The sequence below is a fragment of the Oxyura jamaicensis genome, chromosome 15 (genome assembly GCF_011077185.1).
Source record: "Oxyura jamaicensis isolate SHBP4307 breed ruddy duck chromosome 15, BPBGC_Ojam_1.0, whole genome shotgun sequence".
NCBI lineage: Eukaryota > Metazoa > Chordata > Aves > Anseriformes > Anatidae > Oxyura > Oxyura jamaicensis.
The window spans coordinates 8472484-8488212 of record NC_048907.1 but is presented as its reverse complement, the minus strand read 5'-3'; the positions used below and the strand labels follow the sequence as shown (position 1 = coordinate 8488212).

Sequence of the window (15729 nt, the reverse complement as noted above, 5' to 3'; positions counted from 1 at the left end):
GAAAATCCTTTTCATTGAAGCCACTGGGACTATATTTCAGAACACACAGAAGAAACACAGAAAGACGACTTCTCTGGTACTTAGGAGACTGTGTCCCTTAAAAGACAAGAAAGCAATTTGCAAAATAATCCAATTTAAAACACAACAAAACCACTCCTCCAGAAACACAAACATAAAGCAAGATGCTCTCAGTATGTACACGCAGGCACTGCTAGGATCTGCAGATCATTTGACTTAATTTGGTACTTTATGTTTCTATAAAATAAGGCACTTAGGCAAATTCAAATATTTTGCTTAATCAGCGCCCCCCAACAGTGTGCTACAAGACTGCCTGTCAATTTAGGAAAAAATAAAAGTAAAGGATACACTATTTTATTGAAAATAGAATGAGGAAACGCTCATAATTAAAATGAGCAGGGAAGTACCCTTCAGTAAGAAAAAGGAGTAACCCTGGGGCAAGTCATTGAAAAGTGGTTTAGATTTGACAGGCTACACAGTATGCTCAGGGGCTACACAAGCGGCACGCTCTGTGCTGCACACACAGATAAGGAAGACCACACTGCACACACACACCAATGAATAACCCACACCATGCAATTAAATATTTAGTGAAATTAAGGCCTGCATGAAGCTCTGAAGGAGCCCTTGCCTCCTTACACTGTGACTCTGGAAGCAAAGGTACGCATTAGCCTTTGCATAGACCCTGCACCGAGTTAGGGTAACTTCCATGCTCCTGACGTTTCCATGGTAGTTGTGGCAGAGGAAGATGCGATGCTCCACGCAGCCAAACCACTCCACTGACGTCTCACACACTGCAAGTAGCAGAAAGTTACGTGGTCCCAGAGACTTACAGCGTCAGAGCTCTTACGTAGACTAGACAATCCCGTTTGCATTATAAGCACGGGGGCAACACTGGATGCCAGAACATCAGCGTGCCAATAATTAGGTAGTCCATCTTGTCCTGAAACAAGAGGTTTCTACAAACTCACACTATAGCCACAGCACAAAAGTGAGACTGAAAGGCCTTTCTGCTGAACCGCAAGAAAATTTTACATTGTTATATTTTTTTTAAAAAAAAAAAAGTTACCAAATATTTAAAATGTCTTCCAGTGCGTGCAAATGTGTGCATGGCAAACTGCAACATCAGAACTTTTATGGCATCTGTGAAGGAGCGTGTCTGTCTTGCATTTAGACCACTATAAAAGCAGATTTCCTTGAAAATGAGCCTCTCAACACTGCCACAGTAGAGCAAGCAAGACCAGACTGCAATAGCTACCCAAAAGAATACAGAAAAGGACATTGTGCATACACAGAAATGGCGTTGGCCACCAACTTGCACACGTGTTTGTCTGCAACTACAGCTTCTTATGGCAGCAGCAGTAACACGGCTATTCAACAGCTCCTGCAGACATCAGCCTCCTAGAGAGGATGACACAGTTTCAGACCACCAGAAGAACCAGCTGCCTGAGGATTACTGCAGCGATAAAACCCTTTTTTCCTCTGCATCCCCTTACAGAGACAGTAAGGGCACCAAGCTGTAGGGACAATGGCCAAGCCACGAGGCTGCTGAAGTACACATTTAATTTGTAAGTGGGAGTGGGAGGGAGGCGCAGAGGTGGTTCTGAGAACAATGGCCCCAGAGGCAACACAGACCAAAAAGAATGGATGCCAGATCAAATGAGGGATCCTGCCTTATGATAGGCCCCTACATATTTACAGGTTACATGGAACAGAAAAGGAAGTGGTAACGCTCCATCTTTTGTATGTTGCTTCTCCGACACGTGGAATTAAATTAGGAAATCCTGTAGGTATTTCTACAGCCTTAGCTCTGACCACAGCAGAACTATGTTCCCAGGAAGAAGATGGAACACCGAGAGGCAGGAGAGGTGACAGCATGCTGTTCCCATCAAGCTATTCTATTAACTTCCATTTATAAACCCAGCTTTGTTGCTAAAAGAGGACACGCTCTCCCTTGAAAAGGGTATCCCTAATTAACCACCATCATTCAGGAACTTCCTGATTCAGTTGCAACAATTCAGCTTTAAAAAACACTCTAGAATCAAACTTAAACGGTGTTGTACTCTGCAGACTGGCTTCTTTTGAACAAAAATGAGTTTATTTCTTTTTGCCTTATGTTCATGTATGCAAGTCAACACGTGAGACACGAACAGCTTTTCAGAGCTGATACTCCAAGGCTTTTCTAAATCATAGGTGTACGTGACAGATTTGGATTTTCAAGTACACTTCCAGACACTTCAACTCATGCAGAAATACCATACCCCCAAAACAAATTTATTGGCACTTTCTGGCCTGTATTTCAGCAGTTACAGCATCAGGAATGTAAAGTGTGCTAGGGCTTGAATTCTGGGTGTGGCTACCATCAGACTGAAGGGAAGAAACAAGCCAATGCAAGAACCACCGTCTGTTTTGCTAGTGAGATGGAAACAAAACTAAAATCAAGGCAGTAAAACATGCTATAAGGTAGTAAGGTAGTAAGTGTCATCCTAGGAGGTGCTGACTTCAGATGTGCAAAAGTTATAGAACTGATTGTGCACCAGAGGAAAATAAGCCATCATTCTGTCCGTGTTAACTAGTAATTTCTTGGCAGACCACGCATGAAGCTTCTCAGCACAAATATAAATGAAGTAAAAGAAACTACATATTTGTTTCATCTTCAGAGCTTTCACTGCAAGTCTGTCCAAGTAGTAATTTTCTCAAGCTTTATAAATCCAAACTATATTCAAGTAATAAGGTAACGTTTTTCTTCTTAAAACACAAGCAGACTTTACACTATCCTTAGCTCACCCCTTTGTAACCTGAGACAGCACACACTGCAGTGCCTAAACAACTGTAGACAAAGTCTTTCTGTTTTCCAAAATGATTGCTCCTTTGCCCCAGCCTTTGCAAAGAGCCTTTGCATCCTTATCAAACCCAAAAATACTATTCTGTCTTCTGTACTCCTTCTCTCTACTTCTTCTCCCCAACCTCCAGCCTTTCCTATTGAAGCAAAAATGGAAGAACAAAGCTTCCCATACACTTTAATTTACAATAGATTCTAAACTGATCCAAGGGGCTGTTAAACTGAGCTGAACTTGCAGCCTCCAAGGCATTTTCTGTCTATGAGCAAATCAACTTCCTTGTGTGGAACATTTCACAGCGTTGCTGTTCTTCAGAATGTGTAACTTTGAAAGACATGTATTTTGAGGGCAGGTTCCTCAGGAGATGCTCAGAATTAACTTCACTCTAATCCCTTCAAAAGTGACAAAAACTTACGAGTGACAGAGTACCACTGAGACAATGCATGGGACTTAAAAGCTGACCAGACCCCCTACCCTTAAAAAATAAATAACACTTGTTACAGACAAGGCTGGCAGAGGAAATCCCATCCTGCTATGTTAGGCAGAAAACCTCAGAGGATCCAAAGGAGTTGTAGTGTATGTGGGGGGGAAGGAACCCCTCCTGCTGCTCCTCTCTGTAGCAGACAAAAATCCAGAAACTCCACCCAGCCCCCAAGAAAGCAGCACCAGAGCATTCCCCCCCCTCCCCAGCACCTGTAGCAGCAGTGTAAGTTTCTCCACTCCGGCTGAGCTGTCAGCTGTGCCCAGGAAGCGAGCAGACAGACATCTTTTGTGCATCTCTCAGTCGGCAGCTGCAGGGGAGAGGTGTGGGGGCAGGGAGGAGGGTGTTCTCCCCAACACACCCAGGGGAGAGCATCAGCAAGCATGCAGAAAAGGACTCAGATCAGGGCAGGCAACAGAACAAGCACAGATGCCCATGTACTGACATCCTCTCCTTCCTTTCAGCGTGCAGTTACTTATTCCAAATGCTATTTTGTTTTTAAATGTTGGGGAAATTCTGAGTTCACCTATGGTCGAGGAGTTTACAAAAGAAAAAGTAAAGCTCAACACAACCTTGTCTGCCTGCAGCCCTTCTGGGATAAGGAGAAAAGCCCTTTGAGAAAGCATTTTAGCCACAGTAACCCCCAGCTTCCGCTAGCCAGCCCTTGGCAAGATGCAGGTGACGAGCGACTGGAACAAGCCAAAGAAGCCCTGGAGTGTCCTGCAAGCGCTGGCGCATTGCCACAGGGTCTCAGTCCTGCCCCACAGCCAGGCGGCCAGCAAGCAGATACCATGGTGGGGTGTGCAACAGGCCCCATACCACAGGCAACAGGTGGATCAGAACAAGTGGCAAGTTAAAAAGCCACAGAAAAGGAGCAGCAGCTGAGCAGGTGAAGGCTCTCAGCTGACCGGAGCTGGAACCGAATTCAGCAAGTGTCCAGGGTGGTGGCAGCAGGAAATCATCTAAGCAGCTGGGAAAGCTACAGTTTTCCCAGAGCCAAGTCCTCAGCTCAGTCCTTAAGATGAAATAGCAAGCAAAACTTGCCCAGTAATCATGGGAGGGGCAATACAAGAATCAATACATGATTGATTCCATGCTTCCATGACATTTACCAATTTCTGTAAAGGAAGCGTGCTCCCTTTTGAAAATTTTCTGCACCTTCCCGTAGTTCCCTGTGTTCCTCTAGCTAAACAACCATTCTCTCTCTTTAGGGTAAGCAGTGAAACTCAAATGTATACATACCCCACTCCTCTCAGGCACTGGCCCATCCTGCATTTTACAAGCTAAGTACAGAGTTGTACTCTGTAGCACAGCTCAGTTAATTAACACCAGATCAGCTTTGACAGCACCTTCTGTTTTTTAATGCTGTCAGCTGTTTTACCAGCTGTTTTCTGCATGTACCCTTGCAAGCCAGTCAGGCCAGGCAGCAGAAGTTTGGGCATTAAACTCTTGGATTAACAGGGGTTAAATGGGGCAAATACATAAGCAGCAGCACTCTGGAGAAGTGGAGAATGGAAGCAGAGCTGCACAGAGGCCAGAGTGCAAGAACCACCCAACCTTACAAACAGACTGTGGCTGAAACTGGCAGAAACTCCCTAAAAATATACACAGGTAAATCTCTCCATGACTGACCTCATTACAGTTAAATAAACACTATTACAGAACCATACTCTACCAACCTAAGTCTTAAGAAAACAAGAAATAAGCAGGCAAGTCATTCAGTTCTTCACGTGCCCTTCTGATATGCCGTTATCAAGCCCAGGCTCCCCAGCTTCCAAGGCCCTGCCGCCAGGTCCCACGCACCTGCCATCACCAGGCTTCGTGCAATAGTCAACACATGCAGGTGTGGGCCACTTCTATTACTACATGTTCCAGTTGGGAATAAAAGGCTCAAAAGTACTGATCCTTGTAACTTGTGTTCTCCCGTTAGATGTTACACAGCTGCTTTCGGGCTCTTCATTTTCATTATCCTTAAGAATTTCCCACTGCAGACATTCCATCCAATATCCACCGAAAACTATGGTATGAAAGGAATTACAATATAAACCACCTGAACTGGCAGGATGTCTCTCCCTTCCTGGCATCCATGCTCCAGTTTTCTTGTGCCCTTTAGCCTTTACCCTTGCCAGCCAGCGATGCGATGCCTCCTGAAATACTCCAGTGTCCATCATAACTTGCTGCCCCTCCCCTGCAAACAGTAATTCCACTGGTGTGCTCTCAAATGACTGAAAGACAATACAGAAGCAATGCTCAGCTCTCCCAGCCAGAGAAAACTAGGGCCTCTACAGCCTATAAACAATAAGGGAAACAATAAGCAAATATCAGTGACATCCGGTCCAAAACTTCACAACCTGTAGACAAGTGTTTTGTTGTTTGTTTGTTTAAAAAAACACTGTTCAGACCACAGTTCTCCTACCACTAGGCCTTCCTCCCCCTATCAGGAGCTCGACAACCCCTTGGTAAGCTCAGAGAGCAGCAGCTCCTCCTCCTTGCCAAACCACTAGCTAGCTCTTCGTGGGGCAGCCCCATGAAAGCAGGGATTCCTTTATTTACAGTTTCTTCCCTCCCTTTCCCACCGGTTATTTTTGAGGGATTATGTTTCCTGTTTTCACTGCTCTGCCTCCATTTGTCATTCATCACAGCCATTAAAGCAGGAGGGAAGCGCAGGAGAGCAGACCAACACAAAGCAAACCTTTACGGTTCAGCGAGCAGGATTAAATGTCACCTTCTCCCGCTCAACCTCGCCCTCTCTCACACACCCTCCAAGATGCGATGTGAATATGGCTTATCCTCCAGTGCATACCCAGATTCTGACAGCTTTTGCAGGTCAGAGCTTTCAGGATGGATCAGACAGGCAGCCTATTCATCCCGGTCTGCGACAGCTATTTTCCCTCCCTCTGGCCAGTCCATTTTGGATCAAGCACAGCTTGCTGCTGAAAGCCCCTGACTATATCTTCTAGCTGGAAATGGTACCACAGCCGTTGTTGAGATGAAAGCAGAGCAATACCCTTTCTTGTTATGCTGCTGAAGACACCCCCTCCTCCCCAACCCCTACACCCCATTTTTTCCCAAAAAAAGCAGTCAAATAAAAAGAAAAATTCTGGTAACAATTTAGGACACAGTCCACAGAACTTCTGCATTTTCCTTCAGTCTGGACTTGTGCCTTCCTTAGCAGCAGTCTCACAAACTGTCTTGATGAAAGCAATTCTTACCCAGCAATAGAGCTGCGGTGTAGCTGCTGCAACTCCACTGTTCCACAGTAGACTTGCAGCAATTCTGCAGCTGTAGAAGTAATCCCTGGGGACAATAAACACATGGGGCACCAAAGGTTAAGGGCAGCAGAACAACTGCCCTAGAGCAGATAAAGGGTGTTTTTTACTGTTAAACACCTTTTCAGCTATTTACTCTCTCTTCATACATTCTTCATCATAGCCCTACTCCTGTTAGTCACTTGAGACTCTCAAATTCGTTTGCTAAGACAAACTATAATCATTTTAGCAAAAAGTGGAGCTAGAAGCACGCCCCCCCACGAGTCCATTAGCTCCCTCCACCAGTTCACTGCTTCTATTCCTATAATGCGCAGCTTCCCCAAGGCTGCTGCTACAAATGCAATCTTCCCCCCTCCTCCCTCCCAGCCGCACTGCAGGGCTGCCCCAAAGGTATAACACATTGCATCAGCAGCGGATGATGGCCGGGGGATGGATGGAAAGGCCAAAAAGCAAAACATTTAGATAGGGACACAGAGAGAGTCGGGCATAAAGTGCATTTAGTTTTTGAAAATAGCTGAGGGTATAGCTCAATTATACGGCTGAGATAGCCTAATGAGTGAGTATGCGTTTGTGTAGCAACAAATCATACACAGAAAGAATTCTTGCCCAGGCATCAGCTAGCAATTAGGGGATCTAATTTGGCTAAGGATAGAGGAGGAGTCATCACCAAAGAGGAAACTAATCACATGTGAAACTGACCCATGGATGTAGGTAGCATGTACAGACAGAAGACCAGTAGAGACTGGAACACGAAAGATTATGGAGAAGGGAGAAAAACACCACAAACAACTCTCTAAGAGGCAAATCAGAGTCTGAGATGGCTGCAGCCAGTTCTAAGGAAAATACATTTCTGTTCCCAACTGCAAGGCAGAAGTAAACTTAACCTTATGGGCTTGCAAAAATGAACAATTCAGCAGTCAAGGAAAAAGCTACTGAAAACTCTGCAGAAGATCAGGAGATGGATTAGAGTCAGTATCTGACAGGTCAGGTTGTACATCTGGGCAAGAAGAATAACACTGAAAATAAAAACAATTTCCCACTGCAAAAACGAAGTTTTCCCTTTCATTGTGTTAGCAAGACAAAGAATCCTAGCAACACCAGCTCAAAACAGGTGCTGAGTGCTCTCTGACAAACTGCACCGTTCTGGAAGACTGCCACACCTGTAAGTCAGGGCATCCTGCTGCCCCTTACTATGAGTAAAGGGTGGCGCGCAAGCAAGAGGGCTCGCCACTGCAAAGTTAACAGAGAAGAGGCAAGAGCTGCACTCCGAGGGTACATTCCCTGAAGCCTGGGTATTGCTTTTCCCTTTGAACAGTACCACCTTAATTCTTGACACTACTGGAAATGGACTCACTACAAAGACAGGCTTAGGGAGCTGGCGATTCAGAGCATTAGGAACTTCGGACTTTAAGAGACAGAACAAGCAGAGGGCCTGAAGAAAGCAGCTTTGGGGAAGAAACATGTACAAGGAGTACAAACAGACCGCTAGACAGTGAAAACCTAGGCAAAGCTGCTGCAAGGAAGATACTGAAAATATCTAGGCTTCACTGGTGTATCAGAGTCAGAACGCAGTTGCATTCCTTTGCAGAGTAAGTACATCAGCTTCTCCCACTGATCTTACAAGAGAATGTTAAGACCTACCTGGAAGGCTTTAAAATTTAGGGGGAGAACTGTTCTGGCAGGAACTTACCAGATAGTAAGTCAATCTGAAACACAAATGACCTTTGCTGTAAATGCACCTTTCCAAGAAGCATAAAAAAACCACCACCACCAAAAACACACACCCCCAAAAATACCAAGGTGCAGGTCTGCCTTTGGACAAATGTAAATAAGAAAAGCCGGTTAGTCTGGAAGTCAGTCCTGTACCACAGGAAAACGAGAATTTGTTTAATTCCTGCCTCCTTTATTGTTGCCCGCTAGAGGCTGTGTTGATTTCTTACACAAACTTCGGGGGAATAAACTACACTTCCCTGAAATGCTCTCTTGCCACAAATTTAATTTCTGTATTGCAATTAAGTTATTGTATAACTTAAGCAAAAAGTGTTGCTTGCACTGTAATAAGTGAATAAAAGCCAAAACCCTGGATTCTCCTGTGCTAGGTGTCATCAAAATGTTTGGAGAGAAAGACAAACATGCAGGAGCTTCAGAGGAAGGAGTCTAATAATAAACACAAACTATAGCTCCAGTCCGTTTACATTCATTAGTAATTAAAAAATAGCTGTTTGTCGGGTTACGTAAAAGCAGCTGTGGTCATCAGTATGGTTCTTTATCATTTAAGTAACTGTGGAACAAGCCAGTAAAACGCATCAATAATGGAAAGACAAGACGGTTATGTGGATTTAACTAGCTTTTCCCTTTAGGCCCTACCCACTGCAGGGTTCTAGCAGGGCTGGTGAAAACTACAAAGGTTCAACCATACTTATCTAACCACCACAGACAGAGATGAGCCAGGATAAAGCTTATTTAGCATCCGTGTTGCCACCTCAGTTCATAAATGAGATGTATGCAAGTATAGACTCAGAGATTAGGTTCTAGATTTGAGAACAAAAGCTCAGGGTACACATCCCAGACTTATCACCTTAGATGATCTCGGACACTTTAATTGGAACTATCAGTGCCTCAGTTTACCTGGGTGAATGGGGCTATTAACAGTTTAACTTCTCCATGTTCCTGAAACACCTGCAGATCCAACGAGCAGATGAGCTCCTATAATTATGAGATCACCATTAAAGATCTGGAAATTAAAATACAAATTTAATAGCACATATCCTTCTTTGTTACAGATAATCTTAGACTGAGATACAGGATGCTTAAATTCATTTTTAAGCCAACCTCCGAAGCAGTACTTTGTAATGTTAGAATGACAAGTTATTCTTTCATAAGCTGGGCAACAAAATGAACCTACTCACAAGTTCCATACAGACTTTAATATAATTAAAGCTTAATTTCAATATATTTAAAATAAAAGATTAAAAAGTAAAGGGGAGGAGGGAGTTGCTTCTAATGTCTTAAACAGTGTTCATTTCTACAGGCCTCCTCTGAAAAACGTTCACCCACCCAATTTTTGCCTTATCAGGAACCTGCTACATTCCTAAGGGCTGTGCTCAAGGTTGTAATGTTCTTTTCCAGGCATTTCGCTGACTATGTCACTGCCAAATATGGCCCTTTGCGGGATGCACTTGCTTGCAAGAACTGAAAACCTGAGACATTAAAACAGGGCCGCACAGTGTGCTGATGGGAAGAAGTAGACTCCTGTTTACTTTGGTCAAAGGGAAAAAGCGTGTTACTTTGTGTATTTGTAAAACCAAGAATTGGTAACTGACATTTCCCTTCACACAACGCTTTGATCCAAAAGCAAAACAAAGTAAAGGGATACATCCTGAAGCATATCTGTCCCTGGGGTGAGCCACAAGACAACTTCGTTCTGGTAAGGTGGAGAAGAGAAAGAACATGGGCTTGCCCTTGGAACAGGGAAATAACTTCTTGCAAGTCATTGCAGAGCAACTAAACTTCCTGAGTATTATCTGAGACACCAAGTTATAGACAGCACGATGGTAAACAGCAGAAGTGGCTGGCTACTCCTAGGATTCCCCTATAAATAGCAAGCCATCCCCTCTGCCTACGGCACTGCCTGAAATCTCCCAGGCACCCTTGGTATGCATACAGAGATATGACAGAATTTGACAGCAGCAGGTTTCATTTGGAACCATCTTCAAGGACATACTAAACTATGCTGTTAAATCCACTTAAATACCAGCAGAAGTATCTTAATAAACCTGTTAAAAGGATTATTCTACATACTAGTTGATTTCTACAAGGGTTGTATTTGTTGCAAAAGCCCTTTAAATGATTATGAGATAAGGAAATCACCTTGGGGCAGAGGCCTGATGGAGCACAGAGACAGGATTCACGGGCCTAGGAGAAGAAACCAGCTGTTTTAAAAAAGGGGGTTGGCAGAAGGGAACCAGATCCATCTACACTGAGTTGTAGAAACTGGCTCAGATATTAATCCTATTTCAGGAATATAAGGAGTGCTCTGGGCACAGTGAGTCAGCAGGGTGGGGCATTCTTTTCCACGTTTGTGGGCCAAGCAGGAACAGAAAGAGAGAAGAAAAAGCAAGCTGCAAGCCAGAAACCTAGCACCTGGCTGCTCCAGAGGCAGGATTTCAGCAAGCTAAAGCAGAAGAGCTCACAAACCTGTGGAGAACCTGGTAACCAGAACTCACAGGTAAAAACACGACTGTGAATCAAGTAAACATCCTCAATGAAACTGAGAAAACGTAATGATGTTTCAATGCTACAAGCTCCCTGTATTGTTCCAGAGGACCCTGTCTCCCTCCTCATTCTAGACTGAGCTTTTTAAGCAAATCATGCTATTTGATACCAGTCTTATTTGCCTTGTTAGGCCAGGAGAATGAAAGTTTATATTTCAGAACAAATCAGTGCAAGAAGGCTAGCAATAACCTCTAAAACTCTCCTTCCCCAAAATATTCAAGGGAAAATATTTACATAGTTGTAAGAGACTACTGTATACGTCCTTTTACAGTAATTGCATCATAAAAATAGTATGAAATCTGAGCCCATGACCACTCATCCACCCCATGAAACATATGCACCCCATGAAACCTCTAAACGCTGTGCTAGTCTGACAGACACGCAGTCCTCCTTCCTGCTGAGTTAGCACCTGAACAATCTGCTAGCAGATGCCAGTTTTTTTAGTTCCAGTAAAAAGGAACCATTGTAATTTATTTTCTATTTTCTTCTGGCCATAAACAGTCAATGTATTTGGTGAAGTAATTATTAAAACTATGCAGTAATTATGTAGGCAACTGAAGGGGAAGTCAGTCACATGGAATAGGATGTCATCAGGTCTGTTTTGCAACAACGGTGACTGCAAATGTCTTTCTTGTCATTTTCAATTCTAGTACTCAGTGTCCATTTTGTAGAAGAATGGTATTTCAAACAGCAGCAAACCCGTAGGCACACCCCCTCCCCCCACCCCCAGCTGCAGAAACAAAGCATCTGACTAGGGAAAGAGGTACTCTGCTCAAAGGATACTCCAAACCTCTTCCTGAAATCCCAAAGCAGCTGGCTAATCAGAAGTGAAATTGCTGAAGTTAAACATGACTTCTCAGCAGTCATGTTTCCACTGTTATTTGAATTACCAGCCCAGAGTCCCAACAGAAGGGGGTTTAAGCATACATTGTCTATCGCAGCGTTACACTCTCTCTCTGCATCCCCAACCAATCGGCTGCTGCTGCAGTGCAAACATCTGGGGGGGATGGATGGGATCCATGGCCGGAGGGGTTTTGTGGTATGGTTTGGGGAGGGGGAGCGATTTTTGTTTGGTTTGGGAAAAAGAAAAACCAGGCGAATTCCCCGATCCGGTTCTCAGCACGAACCTACAAATGAACAGTTGTTGGCACAACTGACAGGGCAGCACGCCACAGCATGAAGCATTACCACCAAAGACAATTTAAATCAAGACAGCCTCAAGGAGCACAGTATGAAAATACTGGAAGACGTATACAAATACATGTTGTCAGACAAAGCAGCCCTTCCATCAAATCTTGAAAAAAAGAAGAAAAAAATAGAGAGTAGGAAAAAAAAAAAAAAAAAGAGATTAAAACATAAGCAGACGCAAACAGCCACAGGTAGGCAAATGTAGCCCAGATTTTGAACTTAATTACTTAGTGGGGAAAACCTGTATGTGTTAATAGGAGCACACGATTAAGAAGAAAGAAATGAGAAAAAAAAGCACTGGAAGAAAGCATATGAATTGTAGAAATCAGTGGAAGGACAAATCTCCAGCACAAGTGTGTTCAGGGTATTTTCTTTTTTACACTATTTTCCTTTAAATGTTATATAAGGATATAAACAAATTTCTAAACAGGTACGTACAGAGGACATTAATGCATTTCCCAGTTAAAAGTCTTGTGGTCCAAGTTGGATTCCAGGACACCAGGGCTCACCCAAATCCAGCTAGAAGCCTGAGCTTCAGCATCTCAAAGATTGAATGAGCTGCATACATCCTTGGAAATTTATTTATTTATGCAAATGACTACATAAGATAAAAGCTTGTAATAAACCCAAGGCTGTTTTTCATTTCTCTCTTCTTTTAAAGTTTGCTTTTCATTCTTTACAAGTGTTTGAAAAATATTTGCAAATGACTGCTTCCCTACCAATGACAAGAAAGAATTAAAAAAGAAAACAAAGCAAGCTTGTTTAATAGTATTTGCTACTTGGTTGCAGTGTGCAAATGCCCATTAATGGGAAAAACAGTTTTTAGCATCAGAATGTTTGAAAGTTTCCTTAACCTGCTGTTGACATAAGGAAAAATAAATAAATAGAGCACCACTTGCTGCAAAGTTTACATGGAACCTTTATAAGGGTGCTCGTGTTCTTGCATCACTACATATTTGCACATACATTGAAACTACTCTGAAACGTCTGCATACAGAATAAAAGACAGGTTCAAAAATTCCTCCTTTTTAGATCTTTCCTGCGTACACGTAGATGCAGAACACATTTACATAAAAAATAATCACATCTCCTTCCTTGCTTTAAGAGGAGATCCTGAGATTTCATACCATTACTGAAACGGAGGACAGGCACTAACTATGGGAAGGTGCACAGCCCTGCACCTGCAGTACAAATTTTGTTACGCTCAAATATTCGGTGTAAAACAAAGCAGTCCTTAGATCATATTAGTGCATATTTTAGTTTGACCAGACGTTGAGTCCACAACAAATTATGTATAGGTCAGTGCTCAAGCCTGAATAAATTTGGGGTAGTCAAGGTCAGGGCTAGGGCATGTTTGCTGAACACAAACATGACAGGTCAGTCACATTCAGACAGCTCCCATCGCACCCTGCCGTAAGAGGACTTCAGTTTGTTACAGACAGTTGTCCGGCTGAGCAGTTGGCATCTTGTTCTGTTGTCTCGGGTATTTTAAGTATGTAACAGACATTTATTTCTCCACGCATACTAGAAAACCCTACCTAACCAAAATGCATTTTGACAGAGACCTATCTCAGAGGACTGGACAAACTGAACAAAGCATATCTTATGTTTTGATGTAAACAACATTTTATCACTTTCTCTTCTCTTTTTGCTTCTTAAGACGGCAGAGGCAAAGCGGTGCTAAAAAAAATTAGTAAAAATGCTTTCTAAACCGCATTAGTGTTTCCATAGCACCCATCCAGGAGGCACAGCAGATGCACATGCACAGCTGATGCTGGTCTCTAAAAGGTAAGAAAAACTTTAAATCAGACTTATGTTTTCGAATTGCCTGCCCAGTGCAGCTCTCAACCACATCTGCAGTATTGCTGCTGAAACTGGACAGCATAGGCCACATGCATATAAAAGTTTTAAAACATTTATAACCTAAGGCCTGCAAAAAGCCCATCAGCTCTTTTGAAGTCACAGATCAAGATCACACCTGAAAATCACAGTAACTTGGGAAATTCTGGTTCAGGTAGCTAGGAAGAAATATACAGCTCGTGCTGCTGGTGTCACAGCAAAGCAGTCGCTAGAAATCCCCTGACATCAGCAAGTCCTGGATCCAGCCCTTCATGAGATACTGTTATATCTCTGATAGCAGCCATTGGTGTGTCCGACTGTTCAATAAAACAAACAACAGAAAAAGAATAATCTGAGCAAATATATATATATATATAAATCATGAAGGTCTCTCCTTCCTTCCTTGCTAGTTATTCCAAACTCTACATCTTTTCCATTAGGAGAATATTTTTTTCCCAATGGGAACCCTGACCCTTTTAGCAAAACACAAGAAATGTGGAAAAACGTAAAGTGACTTTAGTTCTGTGACTGCTTGGCAAGAATTCATATTCTCAGGTAGATTTTACCGGGGGTGTCTTTTGGTGCCCTGGTCCCCTGGATGGACTCAAGGGGCTTCCTCTGAAGTCACATTTGCTGCACCTATTCCTGCCTGTCCTCCACAGCACAGGCTGCTTGCAGGCACAGCCAGTTCTTTATTTACTTTAGGGAGTGCTGGATTTTCTGCTCTGCTGGGGTCAGCATTATTTTACCTGTTCACCTCCCCAGTGAAACTTCTCAGTTTAGAGCAGAATTTCTCAGTCCTCTTAAACACTGAACACGAACGGGAATATAACGGTGAACCCAATGTCAAATAGAAAATGTTGGCAGGGAGCTCTCAACCTTCTAGTGGGGGATACTTACAGAAACACTGTGATACAGCCATTGCAATATTAAGACATTTCAGTAAGAGGACAATAAAACTTAGTTCGTATCTCTACTAAAACTCTGCTGAGATGAGATAGCCTGAGATGTACCCCTCACTCTGAGCTTCAGGTGACAACAGTTCCTTCTGCCTCATACATCTTCCTAGGATAGGTATCCCCCAACCTTGATGCTGTCTCCTCCCAAGCCTTACAGATTCTACTGCTCTGTTCCAGGGTGCTCCCCTGTGCTGCATCACTCCCTCCCACACACATCTCCCTGTAAAAAGGAGAAGGGCTACTGCTGGAGAAGGAAATCATCCTCTGTAATACTGGAGCAGAGGAAGGAGAGCATCAATGTGAAGTTTCTGGTAAGTTTACACAGTAACCAGTACCCGAGCCATCATTCGTGTAGCTCAAATCTTTTGTCTACTTTAACCATCAATTTACACCAATTCAAGCAAGTAATTAGCTTAACTGGCAAAGACAAGCACCCGCATCCAAACAGCAAGATTTCTCTGAAGACAATGACAGAACATTGCCAGATTGAGGCACTATTCCAGGGTTGGGTACCTTTTGTTTGTTTGTTTTAAACGAGTGATGACAGTGATTTCATCCCTATCAGACTGAGAGATCCAGTGAGCATTTCAGGAGAATGCCAAGCAATAAGTTTACTAGACACAAAGGGGGAGCAAGGGAACTCCCACAGTCAAACATTCAACCTAGAAGGGCTGAAAGAAAGGAGACAGCCTGCAGTAGACATGAAGGACAAGGCGGGCGGGGGTGAGCGCACACAGAAGTCTACCAACAACAGTCAACTCACTTTCTCAGCATATTATTTTCTGAAACTTCCAATGATAATATCAGTGCTGACCACTATAAAAAAAAAAATTCAGCAACAAGAGCTAGGCTAGCAGGAA

At 43.3% G+C, this 15729-nt stretch overlaps 1 protein-coding gene across 2 annotated transcripts in view; it reads right to left on the bottom strand.

Annotated features, from left to right (window-relative positions):
* The window catches only part of BCR (BCR activator of RhoGEF and GTPase), a 99159-nt gene that overhangs the window by 73207 nt on the left and 10223 nt on the right, over positions 1 to 15729 (bottom strand). The gene's annotated exons all lie outside the window — the stretch shown is intronic.